The sequence below is a fragment of the Thermobia domestica genome, chromosome 13 (assembly GCF_964235325.1).
Source record: "Thermobia domestica chromosome 13, izTheDome1.hap1.1, whole genome shotgun sequence".
Lineage (NCBI taxonomy): Eukaryota > Metazoa > Arthropoda > Insecta > Zygentoma > Lepismatidae > Thermobia > Thermobia domestica.
In genome coordinates, this window is record NC_137466.1 from 97,258,830 (window position 1) to 97,281,449 (window position 22,620).

The following is a 22,620-nucleotide window of genomic DNA, read 5'->3' on the forward strand; positions in this document are numbered from 1 at the left end:
CACAATAACGAAATATTTATTCGATTTTAACTAAAAGTGTCTTTTACTTTGTTTGAGGGTTTTCAAATTGCATTACTGTTTGCTGTCAGGAAAGAGGCGATGAATACATTCCGTTTCTTTTAAATGTTTAAAACGGCAACTTTCTAAAAAGCTCCTGTCCACTTCCTCTAACTCTTATAATGTAAAAAAAAAAAAAAAAAAAAAAAAAAAAAAAAAAAAAAAAACTGTTAACTTTCCACGTATTTAAGCGTAACATACAAACTGTCTCTTCTTTATCACAGCCTTGCTAACTGAACGTGATTCTCTTTAGATCAGAACGCACCGAATGTGCTTTGTTTGAGGCTTTCCTATGGGGTCTATTTATTATAGTTTGAAGTCGTTCAGAGATCATGGAGTGACCTCAATCTGCAATTGAAGAAAATGTTTCATGATAAAACGTTTTCATGAAAGACAGCGTTTCATCCAGACTTGCGAATCATTATTTGGGATTAAAATCATTAGTTGGCAAGATGATGTATTTATCTCATCTACATACTTAACAAATAAATATATAAAATAAAATAAAATGCTTAACGAAAATTTTCTTTAAGATTACCTTATCGTCATGAAACATGATTTCCATAAGCACTTCAATGGGATCTCTTGCTCAGCATTAAGATTGGTTATAGGCAAGTCAAGTGAACTTACTTTAAATTCAAGACAAAAGGACAACTCCTCCCTAGTAGCACAAACAGTAGAATCAACGTTAGGGAAGGGAGGCTAGTAGAGTTGCCAATTGGCCGGTTTTTCACCGGTTTGGCCGAAAATGTTGCTGTTATTTTATTTAAAGAACATGACTGGTAGAAACTTCTTACCACCCCTTTATGATCGTTTTTTTCTCAAATTTGAATCTATTTCGAAGTATAGATTTAAAAAGTTACTTTAGTTCTGTAAATTCAAAACTTTCACTTTTCACCATTTATCAACGATAGAGGTTGTTCAGCCTATGTTTGGCCGATTTCGTTCCTTCCCCTTCCCGGGCAGAATAGACTCACCCGATCTGGCTCGTGGCGTCCTGCAGTGTTGTGTAGTGGCTTTCTGGGAACGGAGTTGTTTTTCCGCGCGGACGACAATAACGCACGAAACAGGACCATTGTGGTGAGTGTTGTGTTAAATTTGTTTCCAAGTGTGTGGGTTTCCGCTCTGTGACCAGAATGCCGCCCAAACTAAGCCGGTTTTGGGAAGGCTATGTTGCGGCTCTTTATGACTCCCACTTTAGTGTTTCTGTCATTAGAAAACAGTGCAAGAAGAATGGTTGCAACATCAGTTTAAGTGGAATAAAAAATGTTATTAAAAAGTACAAGGGCAACGAACCTCCACCATTGGATCACCAACGAAGTTGCCTAGGAAGCGGGAATGCACCAAGGCTACCTCCACCGTGCAGAGGAAACTTCGCAAAATGGCAATGCAAGAAAATCCGCCAACACAAAGGTGTATGGCTAATCGTCTTGACCTGTCTTTGTGGACTGTGAGCCGGACATTGCACCATCAACTCAAGCTAGAAAAAGTCATGAAAGCTCACGGCCATCTTCTCACGGATACCCACCAAAAGGAACGAAAGTGTAACGCCCTGAAGCTGTACGAACGGCATCTAGCAAAACAAAGGTGGATGTACGTCGTAACGCTCGATGAAGCATGGATTTACATTTCCGACTGCGGCAAACCGAGAGCCATCATGTACCGAGAGATAGGCGCCAAGAACTTCAGAAGGTGGGTCCGTGCCTGTAAAGAATCCTTTCCAAAAGGGTCCATGGTCGTTACTGGCTACTGTTACCAAGGTAAACTGAAGATTCGTAGGGTGGCGAAGAACTGCAAAATAAATTCGCAGTATTTTCAGGAGCAGATCATGCAGCCGATCTACGAGCATGAGATTCCAACGGAAATTACGCCAATCTGGTGCGCATTCATATGGAAAGGAATCATCACATACCTCACGATCGTTCCTCGCATTCTACAGGGAAATTGAGGAGGCAAGTGGTATACAGATGATACCTTTCAATGAGGTACCTGTTAAATCTCCAGATGCAAGTCCTATGGACTATTGTGGATTTGGATTGCTGAAGCGGGCTTTGGGAAAACGGCGTGTAACAACTGTAGAAGGACTTTGGGGGAGGAAAGCTGTGCAAAGGGAATGGGACTAGATTCCCCTCCCAGTTTCTTCAGAGAAGCCTATTGCAGTGGAAATTACGCTGTCGAGCTATTGTTAGGAACCAAGGGAAACACATCGAGCATTTACGGACCTGGCGCCATGGATTCTTCTAAATTTGTAGGGAAGTCGAAATTGGCCAAATGTAGACTGAAGAACCTCTGTATATTTTGTTCATCTGTTTAGATAATTTTAAAGAGACGGCAGGGACTGTAATTATCAGAGAAAATTTGAAATTTACTTATAGGGAATCTCATACATTTATTGAGAGTGGAAAAGGACTTTTCAAAGCAATTTCCTGTAGTTGAAGTATAAGTTTAAAGAATAAATTTCATTTTCCAAATCCAAAATTGTCACGTAAAGATTAATATACTTTTTTTCATCTGTTTCGATAATTTTAAATAAGTGGCAGTTACTGGTAAATACAATAAAATGATCAATATCGACTTCAGTTTCTCATTTTTAGCGCAATGTTCCTATTAAGCTTATTAGTAAATGTACTAAGGATATGCAGAATATAGCTGCTGATGCACTTTTGTTCACGATAGTACATTTCCTTCCAGGGCCGGCCTTAGGTGGTGCGGGGCCCGATTGAGAACCTTTGCGGGGCCCCAGGTTTACAATTAATTTGCACCATAATTGCACCACATTATATATTGCGCTCTTCCTGCTGGTCTAGTGGTTAGCGCATGCGTCTCTGGTGAACATAGTCTCGAGCCCGATTCTTGGTGGAACAGCACACAAAATTTAGTTTGATAATCACTCCCTTTCATTAATCATCTATCTCCTAAGATCAAATCCTGAGATGTCAAATAAAAAATACCAATTTAATTTAATTTAAAAGTTTAATAGAGATTTTGCAGTTAGAATAGATGGCAATCAAACTGTGCGCTTAAATAGTGCGTGAAAATTAATAGACTAAATATATGTATAAGATACAATTCAATATAAAATTTTATATATATATATATATATATATATATATATATATATATATATACTTATGTAATCTACAACTTGCAATATTAGCATATCATATCTGAAAAGAGCATAGTCATAATACTCGTACTGCTTGTTTTAGTGACTGTGAAACGATCTATTTAAACAATTAATTTAGTTTAGTTTAGAAAAGACAAGAAGTGTTGGTTCGTCCGCGCGAAGTGGAGCCAGAACGTCTAGTCCTCAGGCTACTTTGTCCAAAGAGAAAATTATTGAATGTTTTTTGTAGAAGAAGATGACGTATTTCCATCTGCAAAATGTTCTAGTGAAAACGCTTACCCTGTTCACTGCTTATAGCAGCTAATTTTTCAGAGAAATAACTCAAAGGGAAATGCAGACAGTAAATGAATTTCAAAATACATATTTCATTCTTGTGCCTTTCAATTTTTCAAGAAGGTTCTGTATGAGCATTTCATAGTTTTCTTTTCTTACGAGTAAACCTATCGATATCGAAATCTAGTTTCTTAACCAAACTTAGCAGAGAAGTGTTGAATATCAAGAAACGAGAGTAAGCACAATTTAAAGTGCTCCCGTCCGTAAAGACAGCCGCAATGATAATTCATAACAATGTGTTTAAAGTTTGAAAATTTCATATTATTCGTAAAACGGGTAAAGGGATAAAAAAAAAACATTAACTGGCACCGGGAGAAACTAGACATCTATTTGAGGGTATGCTTATTATGGCCGCCATCTTGAAGGCGGCCATCTTCTATCTCGCTCGACTTTTTTTTAATAGGAAAGGGATCATGTAATATATCAAATTGGGCTAGAATTTTACGAGAAATACAATGATGATGTCTGTTTCCATAAATTTATATTTTGGAGGACGTAATGAAATGCATATTAATATGAATTCGTTGGTTCAAAGATTTCTTAACAGCTGCATCTTTTTGAAAACAATTGAAGTCAGGAAATCCTAATGTATGATAGTGAGAACATCGTAGGCTACTTATGAAAGGTATAATCAGCTTGATATCGTTATCGACTGCAGATAAAATGAGATGATCACAAACCTAAAGGAACTGATGCAAAACGGATGACATATTCTCCATTGGATTATTCGAGTTAGAAGACAAACCTTCATAAGCAGCAGCCTATTTAGTACGTACCAGGATATATTCGGTTTTCTTGACTTGATTTACAAAAACAATCCATCCACGTTTTTCGCAGGAGAGGGCAAAGTTTGTCCTCTGGTTTTATATTTTTACTACAGCTGTAATAAGAGAAAGGATATATACAAAGAAGTCGCACTGAGGCTGATTTATTTGATATCTTCTCGGTACTCACGGTAGTATCACATGACATAATCAGTAAGAACGCCAGGAACTTTTACTTAGTGGGGTGTTTAAAATAAAAGGTGTGCACCCAGAATAATGATATACATTTTTACACAAACTCAAAGAAAACAATATTTTTACTCCCAGGGGTGTGTGTGTGTAAGGAAATTTAAGGGAGTGTTATGGGTGTGCAAAACACACCCTGGATATAATATCTATTTTTACAACAAAAGTTATAAACGTAAAAAATAAAGAAACTACTGCAGCATTACACTCAGAAAATATTTGCTTATGCCCGGAAACAATACAAACTATTCATTTAGTCGTTAGGGAGAGGCCATACCCTTCCTTGTGAGGTCCATGGATGTAACTGTATTGCAATATGTTGTTGTGTGTACTTGACAGCCGAGAGCGGCAGAGCCAAGTTAACAGTACCATAGCCACTTGATCGGAGGCCTCGCGAGCAGAATCTCATGTATTAATTACATGTATTAGAAGCAAAATTTAATCATAGGGACCAAACACACTTGTTTGCTGTAGGGTCTACTATGCTGTTAAACGGCACTGCAGAGTGGAGTAGACGGCACTAGTGCGGGCCCCCCTTAGGCGCGGGGCCCGATTGGGAGCAATCGGTCCAATTGGCTTAAGGCCGGCCCTGTTTCCTTCCCATGGATGGGTCCGAACAGAGGTACTTCATGCTTAGACCTATATCATAGGCAGTTTTGAGGCATGAAATGGTGTGTGCTTTTGTTGAGACTTAGTAATGGCCACAATTACTTGGGGTTAAAATCGGTCAAGTAAAAGATGCGAATTTTCCCTACTTAAAAATCGTTTTTAGTGTACAAAACACCTTGAATTTATCTCCGTAGGCCTCTTCGTTAACTATAATTACTTCTATCGTAATTTGAAATTCACATTTACATCAACGATTTTATGACAGTGAGGATATAGATGTGGGTATATGCAATTTATACTTATATCCTAAGCGTTAATTTATACTTATATATCCATATAGCTCATTAATACTACATATTTTCCCGTACTCTACTGATAATGATTCCATATTCTTGAGCACATAATTAAACTGGAGACGGCCGTGTAAGTCCTATCCACAAACTCTACTTCAGATGACGTACTGCATTTCCAGTGACACACTGAATAGAAAAATTCCTTATTTACAAATTATTGATCACTAAAGCTTTTTATCTCAAATCATAAAATGTGTCTGAATGTATATATAATAGCCTTTTTTTCAATTTTAAAATGTAAATTATGAGAACTTATAAAATCAAAATTGCTATCTTTCTGCATTACTCTTCCAGTATTTGTGTTCGTGAATATAGATCTCAATGGTGTCATTAGAAAGAACCTGAAAAAGAATCTATTTCAGCAGATCTGTCGCAACTCTCTCTCTCTCTCTTTTTTTTTTTTTTTTGTTTAAACAGGAAAAGAAGGAAGAAATTGTTGCTAGTTATTTATCTTACCGCCAGGGAGCACTGTAGTAAGCTGAAGATTACCCATTATATTATTCATAATAAACATGTTGAACACAAGCTTCATTAATCGACTTTACAATGTATTTCTACATACGTACACTCTTCTAAGCGTTAATTTCATAAATATTAAAGGACTTTTTTTTTGCTATAATTAGCGGTTTGACTAACGTAGTCGCACTTAAGATAAGCACGATAGTAAATAGAGCAGTGATCTTAGGAAGACTAACGAAAGAAATTACATTTTAAATATTTTTAAAATGATAAATACATGTTGCCTGAAAAGTCACTCCCTGCTTTCAAATGATTATAACTCTTGAATTCGTAAACATATTTTGTTGAAATTAAGACATTGCACTTTAGACCTTTACGCTTTGTTTCTTATCATTTAAATTTCTCCATAAGTTTCAGCGTTGTCAAAGCATTTTCTGGGACTTTTGAAGCTGACAATTGTAACACGTGCGGAGTATTTATTGAGCATATTGTGGATTTTTAAATCTATTTCGTTCATGTTTTGTGCTTCATTTGCGTTTTCATGTTTCTTTCTTTGCCGATCTCAAAAGGTCAGATTAGGACTAGGTTTGTTTGGGCCACGCCTTCCCATGCATCGACCACGGAAATGCAATCGTCTTCTGTAGCTTAAAAATCATGGGACTTTAAACTAAAAAAAAATAATTTTCATGGAAATGTAACCTCTCTATAATATCATTTTAGAAATTCGGAGATATCTCCATTATTCTGCATTTGTCGTTGTGCGAGAAAGTAAACAACGAAGGGCTAAAGTTTCTCCTCTCAATATGCAATACGTACTTTCTCTTTAAACCACGAAAAAAAAACTATCAAATAAATGCACCGGACCAGATGGGCATGCCAAAAACAGACCAAATTCTAGCTTTGACCAAATTCTAGCTTTCTATTACGGTAGTATCTGGAATGAAATTCACGGTACAATTGCTGTACATAATGCAGCTTCCATGACCTAAAAAGAAGCAAATTTCGTCATAATGTTTCTTGTAATCTCGTAACATAATTATTTTAGTCAATAGACTGAATATCGAGCTGAATAGAATAAGATTCTTTTAGAGTGAATTCTCATGTGTTTGTGAGAATTGAAAAACACGATTTTTGGCGGTGCTATAAACTATGTAATTTGTGTCCAATAATAATCAATACTTTTTATTTTGTTGGTAGAAATCGTTATTTATTTATGTGTTGTGTATGTATCAAAATATACTGTTTATTAACACATCGTATCTTTTTTATGTTAATTTTTCCCTAACGGTTACATACACACATACACGCTCCTTCACGCATATACAGTACGTATTTATTACTTATATTCAAAACAGATAATATAATGTCAAGTGGAAATGTCTTTCAGCTTGCAGTGTTGAATCTCTTTTTTTCCTTTTTGGTGAAGATTTATCATCTCATTTCCACAAATCAAATCGAATATAAACATCAAAAAAAAAGTTTTGGAAAAACATTATACAGTTATTTAACAATGAGATTGCAGAGGATCTGTAATGCAAGAGTAAGTAGATTTTCATGTTAATTAAACTTTGAGTGCAATAATAATAATAATAATAATAATAATAATAATAATAATAATAATAATAATAATAATAATAATAATAATAATACTGAGCAATGCTGGACTGAGCTTTAAACGGAGGAAACATTCGAGTGGTATATTATTAATCTATATATATAAAAGAGAACGCACAAAATCCTTTGTCCGCTCATCACGCTAATACGGCTGAACCGATTTCTTTCATTTTTGGGGGGTTGTTAGGATTTGGACCCTAGATGGTTTTTATCATATCACTTTAATTTTCAATTACCAGTGTCTTGAGATAATTGACCAATCAGGTGTCAATACGTACAAAAAATCCTTTGTCCGCTCATCACGCTAATACGGCTGAACCGATTTCTTTCATTTTTGGGGGGTTGTTAGGATGTGGACCCTAGATGGTTTTTATCATATCACTTTAATTTTCAATTACCAGTGTCTTGAGATAATTGACCATTCAGGTGTCCATACGTACAAATCCTTTGTTATTAGTTCATCATAGGTATAAAAATAAACGTATTTATATGCAACCCGCATGACCCTGTGACTCGGCGGGTTAACATAACTGACAGGCGCTATAAATCACTTGAAAGCGAAAAAGTAAAAATTATCTAAGTAACAAAGTTTATTGCGTTCCGGGGTGACCGCAGCGAAGCGGGGTGAACGCTGCTAGTTAATTAATGAAAGAAAAACATTGGAGTATATTGTAAAGTAAGCAACATGTATAAAACTACTAACCTGAAGCAAGCGAATCATGTACTCTAAATTTTATTTCCAGAAATCAATTTTCTAAATGAATTGTAAAAGCATCAGAGTTATGTGTGTGTGCGTGTGTAGTTATATTTCCTCTTTTTTTTTTAAATCTCTGGGCGCGAAAATAAAAATCGTGCAAATAATAGTAAAAGAAAGGTTTTCCCCAGCTAATGCTGTAATGGGGCATATAATTGGCAATCGGAGTAATGCTGCAACATTCTCAATTGGACTGTAAGTCACATGCTGTTCCATTAACCAGTGCTTGAAACCACAGTGATCAAAACAGAAAGTGTGTAATGGATATATGAGCCATTATGAATGAGAATGAAATTTACAGCAGTAATTGTCCATCCATTTCTATATTTAGTATGCACTAAATTGTTAAAAGGGCAATGTTTTAACAGGAGGAACATTAACGAAATATGAGGTACAAAGTGCATTAACGGTCATTGTAGTATGGTGATAGACAGGATTGTTTAAATGATAAATAATTTATAAGGACAAAACATGTCATAAAGGAAGACCACTGAATTTATTTTAATGGACATAGGTAAACATTTATCGTTCTTGCTTTACAATTTTAAGGTTTCGGATTCAAATCTTGTGGTTCATACAGATAGGAATATACAATTTGGATAATTTACCTTAAAACCTTCTTGTAACTTTCAAACTAGAAGACAGAAAAAAATCACTGAAATTTTGCACCATGCAAATACTAGCAGGGAAACATCGTTGGACATACTTCGCTATACTACCAGACACACAGTATTCTCCACCCAATATAATGTGTTTTTTTTTTTTCAAGGAGCACAGGATTAAGTCAATGCATTATAAAAATTTAACATATTAAAGTGAAGTATAACTACATTACAAGACTTATTGTTCAGTGTAGCAAACTAAGGACGTTACAGTATTAAAAACGTTTACATTTTGAGATCTCAACAACAGTAATAACACAAGTGAGACGGACATGGTAATGGACTTTCAACAGAGACTGATCTAGTCATGGACCAGGGGTGCCAAGGCTCCCTAGATTTTTGAGTGACAAAAATAATTTAAGCTATTATTTACTTTATTTATGCATTTTTGAAAGTTTATAGTAAACTCATGACATATCCATTATAGTCTGGAATCTCGCTGCCCTCCCCAGTTTTTATCTGCTGGATCCGTCACTACTTCCAAAGTATTTTTGTGTCGAACATTATGATCGTGATAGAAGATATTTGAATAAGTAAGAACAAAGTTATAATTATTTGATTTTCTTCGAAAGGCGCCTTGCCAACTGAGGTGGAAGGAGAACAGCGGACGCCCGGCGTGGCAACACGTGCTTCTCTAAATGTCAATTCGTTTCTTATTTTACTCCGAGTATAGATGGCATTGTCAAAACAAAATCAAGTATAAGTTATCTGCCACCCTGGTAGGTACAGTTGTTTACTCCTTTTATTGCAGTATATTAATGTTTAAAGTATTATAATCACTGTACATATTCAACTTTAAAGAGACGTGAATATCCGAATATGAATTTCACGATTTCAGGTTATTTCTTAAATAAAAAGCTTTTTTATTATTATTTCTGTTTCAGACTACATTCTTTTGCTCAAATCGAAGTGAAGATTGCATTCTTCATAATTATTGTATAATCATGGTGGCGTACGCAGGGAGTGGGTCCGGGTTTTAACATCCCCTTGAGCAAAATATTGTGTAAAATTAAACGTTTAGCGTATTAAGATAATATACAAACAACTGAAATCATATGAATTTGGGAGCTTGAACCTCCTTTGATTAAATTCTGTGTTTGCTACTGTAAAGTCATGTCAGAAAGTGGATTAATTGCCACTTATAAATACTTTTTCTTCTTTCATGTAGTCGATAGGTTTGCGCGCCTGTCTTTGGTATTAGTTGTTCCAGCTTCAATTATTGTTCGATGCATATTGTAGTGTCTCACGTGGTATTGTGTACAAACAACTCTTTATGCTTATGTTTGTAAATACCACCACATGGTTTTACGAGAGGATACTACACACCACGTGGATCCACTACAACCTGCAGACGAAGGACTTCTGGCTCCTTCCACGAAGCAGACGACACAACGGGGCAGCAGCGCCACCGCCATCTGGGGACCTATATATTCGGCAGCCGACTGTGGACCAGTACCAGTTCACTGGTGTCCCTCCTACTGTTTGCAGGAACATTAGGAGTAACCTAACCCCAAGCCTCTAGTCTGTTTCTGGACTCTTGGCTTTTCCTTTCTCCTGGCCTAGCCTGCTTCGTGACTTTGTCGGGAATCTCAACCTCAATCGCTTAGCCTGCTTTGGGGTTCTGTGACCACCTTAGCTTCCCACTGCTTGGCACGGAGCATTGAGGAACCGTAACACTACGGGGCTTTGTAGAGATCCTGTCTGCGACCTCTCGATCAAAGACTACCTATATCTAACCTTAAAAGCATAGAGAATTTATCTTTGTAGTATTTTTTGTAAAATACTGTTTTAGTGAATTCTATAATAAAAGCTGGTAGTGGGAGTCGATTCCGGACACACTTTTTATTAACACGCCCTACCTACAACCTATATGGGACAGAGTTTCACATGGTCGAGGCTTTGACCGGTTCAGTTTTTATCTGAATACTCCCCTACCGGACGGTTATTTTTTAGGTTCACTCAGAATGATGAATCTATTGGGGAGTTATTGGAATTAAGAAGCGTTGAAGCCCGAGCTGAAAACCAGAAATTAGGAGCTAGAAGCTATGTTGGCAACAAAAGGAAAAAGCATTGGTCATCAAAAGCTCTTTGTGGATAGAACAAGAAAATTATCTAGTTTTATAATTTTTTGAAATTGATATGCTCATTTGAATTCAATTTTGGAAACTAACTATACAGAGGCACTTTAAATTTCAAACAGTAAATAGTTATATGTATAGGCCTAAAATACAATGAATCAGAAATGATTGCGAAATTATATCATTACTTTCCGTCTTTTAAGACAATTGTATACTATTTCACAGACCAGAAACTTGCGGTACAGAACACTATTTATTATGATAAAACCTTTTGAATGAAAAAAGTGATGCTCTGGTCTAATCTATAGAATTATATATACATATAAAAGAAAAGTGAATGTGAGTCACTAACCAACGCCCTGGGTATAATTGAGCACACTAGGCTAGAAACCTGAAGTTTTACAGAATACTCGTTGTGTCATGGAAGTAATGTATAAGAAAGGTATTTTTGAAATGCATAATCCAAGAAGGAGTTAATTCGAAGTTTTTCCAATAGAGTCTCTCACGAATTCCTGAAGTTAGGGAGAGGAAAATTGACGTAAACGTTCATTAGATATAAGAGAATACTAGTTCCTCAGGATCCTCCGAAATTCCTCTGTTAAAAGGATGAAATGTGGTCAATTTCCATAATATTCCAATTCCTTTCTATATACATTCATAAAATACCCAATGTCAGTACAGTCTTAAGTTTGAATGCTGCAAACAATATATGAACCCTTCATTGAAATTGGGCGAAAGCACATTGCATCGTTCCCTAAAATTTCACTTCTAACAGAGGAGAGGGGTTACAATATTCAAATTTTCAGTTTTATATTAACTAAATCTTATTCTTTTCGTGCGAAGAGTGGGCAGTTCTACTATTTTTTAATAGACTCGTAATTTCTGTCTTCGGAAAGCTCGAACGTTAGATTAGGTTTCTCATCAGAATATCTTTTCTCTGGTATGAATCATTTAGCTGTAATAATTTGAAACAGTTACAAAAAATCTATTTTGATGAATGTTTATTGAAATCGTCGGATAGATTTTTAATACCATGTTGTACCCACCTCCACAAGTAAAATACTTGTATATTGAATGATTAATATGAAAGAAGTGCTTCAGTTTCGTTATTATGTGCATGGTTAAGTTCAGTGACATGCACGCAACGATGGGCGTATTCGTTTTCCTACTTTTCCAACTGGAAGCTTCTTGAAAACACACAAAAAAACTTGTTTCTTGCTTCCCCATTTATTTTCTCTAATACATGTATTTTCATGTATATTGCTATTAATTCCTTTAATAAATATGTCACGGCAAATATGAAAAATAAAAAATAAAAGAAACTTCCATTGACTCTATTTTATAACCTTGTAACAAATCGATTTGTTCATTCAATTGAAAAGAGAATACTGATATAGGGTGAATGCTGTCTGCAAGTAAGCAAAAGGGGAGAAGAAACAGGAATAAAGTAAAAGCTAGAGCAATGCATTTTTAAAGCCAGACCACGCAATCCTTGAGCATGCGCTGCAGATCGTTTTGTGGCATGTAAACAGTCATTCAGAAGCAAACGGAGAAATATTTAAGCTCTTTAGTGTTGAACGAAAAACCAAGAAAATTCAAAACACAGTTTCAATTTGAGAGATAAAGAATACAGGGCATATGATAAATCTCGAATCAATAACAGTACAACATATTACTGTTGGGGAGATGTTTGAGGCTAAAAAGAAGTGTTAGAGAAAACAACACAGCTCAGATAGAAATGTTTGTTGTAGAGATAAGAATAGTGTTTACATACTTGGCATAGAAAGTAAATATGGATGAAATTGTTTAATGGGAGCTTACTGTTTTATTTTGATCAAAGCACATCTGTTGGGCTTTGTGTTGTAATGAGATAGGTTATACAAGTGCCCTTGAAAGGATTTGAAGCAACAAAGATGACTGGTAATAACGAGTTTAGGAGTGATGCAACGTTGTGTGATTTGTCATAATTCTTTGATAAACCTATTCATAAAGATTTAATGTCGGCTTAAATAAATATGTAAATACTAATAAGTTTGTGCTTGAACGAAATATTCAGGAAATAACAATAACGCAAAACATATTCCGTCCCATAGTGGATTCATTTCAAGAATTTTGACAACATAACCTTAGAATTCAAAATTCCCTATATCGCAAAATTCTCGGCGTTGACTGACTGTGATTTTTATCTATATGTAGAACAGGCCTTAGGAGATGCAGGACCCAATTGGGAACATTTTTATTCAGCCTCAGATCCGCAGTCAACTTGCAATGTGTTGTTTGTAGTTGACAAGTAGATAATAATTATATTACACTTTACCATGGGGCCCGATTGGGAGCGATCTGTCAAATCAGGCTAAGGCTGGCCCTATTTACAGGTTTCCTTTTTCCAGTCCACCATATCAAAGCCCTCAGTGTTGGTCTAATGGCTAGCGTGCGCGCATGTATTGTACGCGGTATTGGGTTTGCGAGCATTGAACGCGTTACGGTAGTTCGGATATCACCATAGATCTACGTCTCATATATCTGAAAGCGGATGCAAAACTTCAACAAATAATAACCCAGGACCATAGCACAATACCGTAATAGTTCCGTACTTTAGTAATGGGAGTTTCTGGGAGTTGATTTATTATTAATTGAATATTATAATTATTAACGATACTTCCGTTTTTTTAAAAATTTAGAGCCTGTAGGTGGTATTTAGACTTGTCCTACAGCAACCGTAAAGGAAGAAAAGAAATTCCATGAGATGAAATATTTGGTTTGTCAGTGCTCTAATTGGGCAGGTATCACATTTGTTTTCTTTATGCCTGGAAATTTCTACTCCTTGAAAATTGTTACTCTTTGTCGGTTTCTTATTACTTCAAAGAGATAGTCAGATATTACATTGTAAATTGATATTGCTGCATCTTGTCTTTTAGGAGATGGAATGACTTTGGGCAAGATGGCTTTAATGTACGAAATCTTTGAAGTAACCAAAACCGACAAATGGGTAAAACTTTCCAATGATAAAAAATTGGTTACACTGGTATGGAATGATACAAATTATCGAGGATTTTCTTTCTTTTATTTTTTTCCTCTTTGCTTTTGCTGTGTAATACCAAGAAGAGCTTTCTCACGACTATATGATATACGTACGCGCATTTGGTGCTGAATGCCCGGGTTCGATTCCCGGAAGGAGCTCATGGGGTGGATCCCACGTTAATAAATAGATCAACATCTCATATGGCCTTAGTGTTGAACGAGACGCTAAATTTGAAACTAAGCAATAATATCACAAAAAGCAATTATAGTCTTTAATAGTACAGGATACTGTCTTCCATTTTTAAAAAATAAATATTAGAGAGAACACTGCAACATAGGAGGTGGAGTTCAGAGCATATACACTTTAGGTTAAAATGTCTTACGTTTCTTTCTTAGTTCAATGTGCAAGCTTTAACTTGCTACCTTTTTTCCAGCTTTTAAGAGAGAAATGACTTTCCAAAGTTCTTCCTTTCTTTTTTTAATGTTTTTTTTTAAAAGATCTGTTTGGCAACTTTTCGACTTGCTGAAGCCAAAAGTGCTAAACTAAGCTTGTCAGCATCGAACTGCACATTTTTACTTACATATATTATACTTACGTGCTAAAAGGAGAAAAATGTTATGTTTGAATTAATAAAAAGAAAGGGAAAGATTCTTCTGAAAAAGGTTAATATTTCTCATGCAGATGTAACTAATCTTTTCATTAACAGCTCTCGTAGGCACATTCTCAGTTCGAATTCCAGTCAAATCAAGGATACGCAATCAAGAATACCGTCCGATGAAGAGACATTTGCAATTATTCTGCGTTCAAGTTCGCTTGCCTTTCCTTTTGTTCTTAGCTGTTTGTTTTGTAGTGAGCCTGACAGATGTTACGGTAAGGGGAAGAATCACTGTGTACTTTCAGTAAAAACTAATATTTTTCAAGAAACAATATTGAAATCTTGCGAAGAACGCAATGATTGTTGGGCCATGAGTGTAAAAGGTCGTATTAAATATGCAAGAGATTTGTTTGCAAAAGACACAATGTACCAAACTACGTCGAGTGTAAATTTTGGAACAAAGAAGAGAATTCCAGAAAAGATGAGGAGGCGGATGTCATCAGGTGAATACGAACCGAAGAAAAAAGGCAGGCCTATACAGATTGAAAGAGAGGATGCTTTCTTGCGAGCAGTTGAGTATTTGGAGATGAACTACGATGAGCAGGTAACCATATGTGATTTAGTAAAGGTTATGAAGCAGGATCTGTGTTTCTCAGAAGAACATGCGTATTCTGTGAGACATATAGAAGCTAAACTATTGGAGTTATTTGGGAAAAGAATCACTATAACTGAAATAAATGGTAAAGTAGATGTTGTTACTTTCAAAGAAACATCTGCTAGCATCCTTCAAGAAGTTTATGAGGAGAACATTAGAAAAGATAGTGCACCTCAGAATATGAAATGCAATACCCGAGACGATACATGGTATCTAATAGAAAACGGGAACCTAAATGATGGTACATCTTCACGCCCAAACCAACATGTAGTGGAGCTTGCATTACTTTGATCAAGCTAACTGGATTATACACTGACCCAAGGAAGCGATGTTGATTTCAATGTGTGCAATTGTAGTGATCTCTTTCACAAATGCTATTAATACCTCTGGAAAAATGACATAGCACTTTCACGATTGTGCCCGTCAGTGGAAGGGCAATACTCTTTTGATGTCTCCGTGGACTTTATTGCACTTTTTATTAACTTTGCTGCAGTTTTCACTAATCTCAGCTGCTCCTCCACATGTTCTCAAAGATTTCCTATCATGTTCTCCTCATAAAAATCTCGAAGGATTCTAAACAGATGTTTTTTTTGAAAGTGACAACATCTACTCGCTTTCTCAATTCCTTGGCATCTCTTCTGAGATAAACACGAGGGTTTTTCATCTTCTGTGAACACCTTCTTACACATAATGCAATTCTCCATTATGAATGAGCAGTATCCTATTCAATGTTTTCCACTTCCTGTAAGACACAACAACAGGACGAACATTAAAAAATTGCATTGTAAAATTAAAATAATCAGTTACAGCTCAGTATTCAACCATTCAGACTTTTGAAAACAATAACCACAAACGAACTAGAACAATAACTAGTTGCATTTATTCTTACAAGAAGACCTACTATATGTAGATAATGAATAAAGTATATTAGAGCCATGTTCAATGTCTTATTCGAAAGGACACGTAATGGTGAACAACTTTAATAAGGGGTTTTGGAGTCTGTAATTTTGTTACAAAGTCACATAATTACTCCGTTTCTTATTATGTCTGCCGTAAATGACATCAACGGCGGCCATATTGGATTTAACGATCTTACAGACTGAATATTCTTGAGGACTTTTTCAGGTTTACTTAGAATGTTCTCAGCATTATTTTGATGCACGTTTCCCTTCTATTGCAATTTATTCAAGATCAATCCTTATTTTGACTGGACTATATTTGAAACACCTGTAAAAACTGTGTAAGTTTAACGTAATATACAGAAGGTTGATCGGTTTATGTCCTCCCGATTTGGGAACTCTCTTGTCACTTATCTAATTGCTTAGAAACATAGAAAGCGGCGTCATTAACAGTGTGTGGTGTCTCAGCTTGCAGCTGCCAGAGTGTCATTCAATACTGCAAAAAATAAATTGAATTGGAAGAATGCATCATGATACTCTTCCACGCACATTTTTCGTACAATAGAATAGTAAAATAGGGCCGAAAACGTGTTTAACCACAGAGTGACCACAGCTTAAGATAGCGGGCCTTATGCAGAGTCGTATTGACGCGTGATTAGTGCCATACTAAAGACTTCGACTAACATAAGTTTTCTGCAGTAGTCAGGCCTTTAGTGAGACGCTAATCTTACGTCAAAACGACTCTGCATAAGGTGGATCGTGTCCAGGGAAACATAAAGCTTGTCCATACAGAGGCATTCGCCAACAAAAGGAACCCATTCGAAGTTAAACTCCGATACGCACACAAAGTTTTAGTTCACAGCCACCTCCCGCACCGATTGCTGACTAACTTCTGCTACTGTACGAAAAACAGTTGGACGGGGGTTAAATAGAAAATGGTTGTAACGTATATTGGATGATGCCTTCATTTATCTAATGTATAATGGTAACATTCCGAGTACGTGACACCTCTGGCAAGGGACGTACCAAGTTTTAATGCTAACGTAAAGGAAGTATCTCGTACGGAATTTTTATCATCACTGGATAGGTTATGAAGGGAAGTTGAAGCTACGTAAGGTAAACTAGAACGTGAGAATTAATGATTCTAGGAGTAGATTATGATCCCAATCATCGAAAAAGACGTGCTTTGCTTGCACGGAGGCAACAAGAACTAGGTTTGGATACAGATGCACAAAGTGACCATCCCATACCTTCGAGTTTTCCAATAACATGAAGCAGAAACGTAAATCTTTGTTTTCCCCTTTCATGACATTTTGTCAAGAACTCTGGCGCCAGCCCAATCTATTTCTTCGTGTTTGGACCGTTACAACTATGTCTACAACATTTCCCTCACTGACCTATTGAAAACCTATAGGAAGGAATACCATGGAATTCCTATGGCCGTGCTCCAAATGAAAATCATGAAGTCAGGTGATAGTCCTTAATGTTGGGGTAGGATAAAACAACCAGTGAAAGCAGCAACTTTCTCTCATAGTAAGTAGCCTACACTTTGAAATCGGTCGGATAAAATTCGATCAACCAAAACAATACTAAAATAAATATTGATTGTTATTACTGATAATTAACAATCATTTTGTTAATACTAACAGTACTTCTCACTGAACATATTTTCCTTTCTCTTGGTCCAATGGCTATCTCGCGAGCCTTTGGTGCCTAAGGTCCGAAAGTCGATCCCCCGTGGGTGAACATTAAAATTTTACCGCATTACGGTAGTTCAATTTTTACTTTAATACGTCTAATGTAGGTTTACGTCTAATGTACAATTGATATTGAGGAGCGGTGGCAGTTAAACTGGCTTCGAGCAAGCTGTATATGAAACGAGTTTCATATCATCAGGAAGTCCCTAAAGTACTTTTCAATAAACAACAATAATTGACTTACGCATCATTTAATAACAATGTAATGGTAGCTTATTCGGTAGCTATTTGGAGTTTTCCACACTGAAAAATGCATCGTATGCCGCATGTTGGAGCTTCAAACCGTTATTTGATCCATTGTATATGGCAAAAGGAAAGAAGTAAAAATTTCCAGTTTCAAAAGAAAGGAAATAGAAAAAATATATTTTTTATTGAGAGAAAGATTTCGTGTTTTTTTCTCTACAACAGCCACTCATAACAATCGATTTGCCTGTGTGTATGTAACGTTCGTGTGAGGCTCATACTAATAAAGAGAATTAAAAAAAAAAGGAGAGAGAGAAGTATTCGTTTCCAAATGCTTTGGTTTCTATGGTAACCAACAGCAGTGACGGGGAGGAGAATACTTTAAGAGCTGCATGTTGAGCGGTTTGACATGAAATCAGAATATCATGAATTTCTGCTTTCGAATTGCGCTGCATTGCGTTGTGTATACACATTAAGAAAAAAAAAAGCTTAGCCTTCTTTTTCACTCCTTTTCAATAAAAAGAGTTTTCGTCCCTTTTTTATTGCTTCCCAATCTAATCTTACTTCACTGTAAACTTCAAAATTGTACACTCTTTGTAAACTTCAAAATGGAAGACGCAGTCAGATATAATAATAATTTACTATCACTTTTCTGTTGGAATGATTACGCGCGTTTCCGAAACTTTTTACATTAATTTACTGTTAATATATGGTGTTGGTTGTACTCGTAAAGAAAACAATGAGAATTTAAAAGTGAATGGAATGTAGTAATTAATAGAATGAGTGGGATGGAATGACAACGCCAGAGGAGACATATGGGGCGTGCTCCCTCCGCTGGCTATACCTGTCACCCATGCCTTGCAGACATTTTATATTGTAATCTGGTGCCCCCGCGTAGCGTAGTTGCTAACGCTCCCGCTTTTGGTGCGGGCGGTCTCGGGTTCAATTCCCGGTGGGGGCACTCGGTCGAAAAAGTGTAAAACGTTTTTTTCGGCCAACCACCCTAAAGGAGGTTTTCCTCATTCACACCAGGCAAATACCGGGGTGGTACCGTAGTGGTCCCAGGCCGCTTCCCCCATCCTTTCTTCCTTCCCTTTCTATTCTCCGGATAGTGTGCTCGCCGAGGGATGTCATCCCTCAAAATGTGACGGGCTAAATGGCCTTAGATGCCGAAAGCCCAGAAATCTAAGTCCTAAATCCTGTATTGTAATCTATGCCAAACAATACAAAACTATCCTTTTCGGTATGCAAAAGAGAGCTTGCCCCCAAATAATTTAAACTTGTGTCGTTACTGATGGGATGTAATAATTAACCCATTAGTGCCCAGAATTCCCCAGTGGTATTTTGAAAAGTTTCTTTTCGCCTATTTGGTCTTAATAGTACTCTAAAATAGAAATTAGAATATTTTTGAAAAATATTTATTTTTTCTTGTTTCTTAGGCCGGCAACTTAAGTTGCCAAATGGCACATACATATTCAAAAAAGGGAAAATTTTGGAAAGTTACAATTTTGAGGGAGAAAATACCTGTGAAAACATAACTATTAAAATCAAGTTAATCCTTCCTTTACAAACCTTCAATCCTTCCTTCTGCAGTCTTTGAAATCAATCCAGTTGAGTGTTTCTCCTCAAAACACATTGTAGACAAAAACAGTGCTAACCTTTCGTCAATATATCATACAAAGAAAATGCAACTATGCTATGACGAAACAGACTCCAAAGTAACTTCATGGTTAAAACCTGCAACGTCAAACCATGAATTTCTGGGCTATAACGAAAACTTGCCGTGGCAACTTAAGTTGCCAAGGGGCAGTAATGGGTTAATCAGATGAATGGGATATAATAATTGATAGTCTCATTGGGACGTAGTCATTCCTTTAATAACTTCAAAGCGGTAGAATTATCCCGTATTTAACTTCTTGGTGGTCATGCAAGGCAAGATAATGTTGAAATGAAATGAAATGAAATTTTGAGTTTTACGTACCACGGTTATGCCGGTGAGGCTAAAGGAGACGGTGATAATGAGTAATGAATGAAATGGTGGAATGAAGAAAGTGGGAGGAAACGGGAGAACCCCGAGAAAACCCACGCACACGGTGTTTGTCCACCACAAAGTTCACTTGGCGGGAGCAGGGTTTGAACCCGAGACCCCTAGCACCAGAGGTGAACGCTCTACCACTGAGCCACCGCGAAGATAATGTTGAAATACCGTGAACAAACAATTGAGACAATTGAAACATACTCTTGGTTTCTGATGTGATACTTACATACACACACACATACATACATATATATATATATATATATATATATATATATATATATATATATATATATATATATATATATATATATGTATGTATGTATAACAATTTTACAATTACTATTACCATTTTTACTCTACTAAATCCAATAGAGAAAGCGGAAGCAACACGTTTCTACAACTTGCAGTTTCAATAGAGAGATTAAAGCCAAGATTAAACATATTCTTCGGACACAAATGCATATGAAAGACACGATTTCCCACTTTCATTGCCGTCCCTACGAGGATAAATATTAAAACTGGAAGCTGCAGTGGGTTTGGGGCACTTCCGGTTTTAGTAGGGGAGACAAAGGGAGAGAAGGAGTCTATCTTTGTGATACTAAATCGGTATAACAAAATCTCTTTCCTCGCTATGTTATTTTAAAAATCATTTTTGTTCTAGTGTTTTGTTGTAGTGTAACGAGAAATGATAAATTTCAACTACTTCCGGTTTGGAATAAAACGATAAGTTTGGAGATAGAATCTATTCTAGGGACTGAATTCATATCCCTGAATTCATTTTTCCGTTTTTCACATCGTTTTGCTCTAATATCTCTCGACAAACAGACGAATATAGCTGTTTAATAGCATTTCCCATAGTTATACATAGCACAATTTGGAAGTCTTAAACCAAAGAGAGAAGATTATATCACCACAGTCAGTACATTAATATTATAATATAAAACATTATATGCGTTCTTGTATGTGACATGAATACACATATCGTGAAAGGTTCTGTGATTTACACTTTACTTTTGTCATCGAAAGTGGAAGCATCAAATTATGAATTTGATGTAATTTACAGGATAAAAGAAAGATACAGGGTACGTGAATATTATTATGCTGTTATTTCAGAAAGTATCGTCATGTTTTGATTAGAAAAAGGCGGTTCAGAGTGAAGCAAACTGCACATAAAGTTTCACATATAATGCTACATTTTCTACATAGTCACTGTCTTTTCTAATTTACTTTTCCCAGTTTGACAAATGTCTGCATTCCAAAAAAGAAGTGCCTGTTTCACGACCAAATGGCTAAACCTATTTCTGTGCTCGTGGTCATAGCTTACTCGACTCTAATACAAATTCCGAATAATAATTCGATATTTAGCTTCTCTTTCTTTCATATAACCTCGCTCCGGGAAATGAATACTAAACTCTATTTACATGTATTTATTTCTTCAAGGAACAGAAAAAAAAATAATAATAAAAGTTGGGTACAAAGCGAGAAAGCACCATCTCCAACCCTGAACATATCAGAAGAATGGTGCAGCAAAATGCAGTAAGGTGTATGAAATAACAAAGATTAAAATAATAACCATGAAAAGACTTCTAGAAACAATGCTTTCATACACTGCACTAGCAGAATAGATATCTTTGTTTTCCTATATTTAATTACTGATCTCTAATTTGCCTTTCAAACTTATAGTGAGATGCTTCCACAAAGCGCAAATCTCAGAATACAGGGTATTTCATAATGAATATCGAGGTTTTAGGGCTTTGTAGTATTTATTACAATTAACTTATATTATAACTAATACCTCAAATGAAAGAGAAACCCAGTCTTGTACGCACGCATGCGAATGCACTGTTTCCTCTGTCTGCAGTAAGAAAGCGCTAGTACCAAAGATGGTGACTAGTGAGCAGAAAGCTTTTTGTGCTTTATATTTTGCAAACACTGAATCTGTAGTTACACTGCAACCGTTTGTGTTAAAATTTTAAAGAGACGCTTACAATTACGTCCTTGCTGTTTGCAGTTGCTGCAAGCTCTAAAACTTATAGACTAAGGTTTGCGTGTCAACTTTGCAAATGAAATATTGCTGCATAACGATGAAGATGTTTCTGGATCGTGTTGTCTTCAGTGACGAATTGACATTGAAGAAACTAGAAACTAGTTAAATATAAAGGAATTACAGCCATAGAGGCAATATTTTTATATCATGACGTTATAGATATGTCACTGTGCGTATGAGAAGTAGTGTGCAGAAGTATTTTCATAACATTCAGAATTGCTAGGCTACATAATGGTCTGTGGAGTGCCAATAATGGGTCACTAAAGGAAAGAATAGGAGCATGAATCATAGTGATTTGATCCATTCGTTCTAGCCATATAAGTCGTTCGTTTGTATATACTAACAGTATTTTCGTATTGTTAAGT

General features: G+C 36.1%; 1 protein-coding gene and 1 non-coding gene across 2 annotated transcripts in view; both read left to right on the top strand.

The window, feature by feature from the left end:
* LOC145668371 (uncharacterized) overlaps positions 1-22,620 on the top strand; it is a 523,871-nt gene that overhangs the window by 155,305 nt on the left and 345,946 nt on the right. The gene's annotated exons all lie outside the window — the stretch shown is intronic.
* On the top strand, positions 19,054-19,128 carry TRNAQ-UUG (transfer RNA glutamine (anticodon UUG)). The gene has a single exon. It is a non-coding gene; the product is annotated as a tRNA-Gln (tRNA).